General features: G+C 44.5%; 1 pseudogene; it reads left to right on the top strand.

Moving 5' to 3' along the window:
- The first annotated feature begins 603 nt into the window (after positions 1 to 603).
- LOC120859633 lies at positions 604 to 1,051 on the top strand (annotated as a pseudogene).
- Positions 1,052 to 1,362: the final 311 nt, after the last annotated feature.

Raw genomic sequence — 1,362 nt, 5'->3', positions numbered from 1 at the left:
CACCTCTTCTTCATATCTTCTGCTTCTGTTAGGTCCATACCATTTCTCTCCTTTATCGAGCCCATCTTTGCATGAAATGTTCCCACGGTATCTCTAATTTTCTTGAAGAGATCTCTAGTCTTTCCCATTCTGTTATAAAACAAACTTAGAGTTTTAAAAAAGGCTTCTAGCCCAGCAGATTGCCTGAATATGTCTACTGGGTGATTAACAAATATTTGCTGAGTGATTGACTAAATGAGTAGATGTTGCATTCATCCAGCCTCCCCAACTCAACTGTAGACTGCATCGTGTCTTAAAGTTGGTAAGCTTCCTCAAAATGAACTGGGCATCTTAGAAACCAAAGTGTTGTTGTAAAAGATCAAGAAATGCATTCTCAGAGAGAAGCTTCAAAGGAGGGAGGAATGGAATACAAAAGCAGCCCCTGCTAGGGACCTCCCTAGTGGTCCAGTGGCTAAGACTCCACAATCACAATGCAAGGGAACTGGGTTCGACTCCTGGTCAGGGAACTAGATCCTGCATGCTGCAGCTAAGACCTGGTGCAGTTAAATCAAAAATGAGCTTTTAAAAGATACAGCTTTTTTTTCTGTCTGACATCTTAGTGAGGCGACAGCAGTAGCAGCTGCTCTCCCAATTTCACTCTGCCACCCGAGGAGGACAAGAAGAAGAAAGATGCCAGAAAGTCAGCCAAGCAAGACAAAGTTCCAGTGAACAAATCTCGGGGCAAGCCTAAAAAGAAGTGTTCCAGAGGCAAAGTTGGAAACGAGCTCAATAACCTAGTCTTCTTTGACAAAGCAACATATGACACCCTGGAAAGAAGTTTACAACTATAAGCTTATAACTCCAGCTGTCATCTCTGAGAGACAGAAACCCTAGTTCCCTGGCCAGGGCAGCCCTTCAGGAACTCCTTAGTAAAGGACTTAGTACACTGCTTTCAAAGCACAGAGCTCAAGTAATTTATTCCAGAAACACCAAGGGTGGAGATGTCCCAGCTGTCGGTGAAGATGCAGGAACCCAGTCCACCAACTGCATTTGGCGAAATAAAACTATATGAAATCAAAACAAACAAACGACTCAACCTGTAGCAGAAAATACAACGATGTTCCCCCTCCCAACAGTTCAGTTATGGATTTTTTTTTCAAGTTTTAGGGAACGTATCCTTTGAGAATCCAGAAGCCTTGGGGTTTCTGTTTCTTAGTGGAATCAGCAGGTGACATGCCAGGGTTATCAGCATCCCTCGCCCAACCTGTTGGCTGGCTTCTTGAGCCATCGTCCTCACAATCTATAGAGACTGAGGCCCAGAGGAGGTAACCAGTTAGTGTCAGACATGTCCCTGCATCGTGGGTTTCCCAGTTCGAGGCCTGG

The sequence above is a fragment of the Oryx dammah genome, unplaced genomic scaffold (assembly GCF_014754425.2).
Source record: "Oryx dammah isolate SB20612 unplaced genomic scaffold, SCBI_Odam_1.1 HiC_scaffold_2013, whole genome shotgun sequence".
NCBI lineage: Eukaryota > Metazoa > Chordata > Mammalia > Artiodactyla > Bovidae > Oryx > Oryx dammah.
This window is presented reverse-complemented; position numbering and strand designations above follow the sequence as displayed.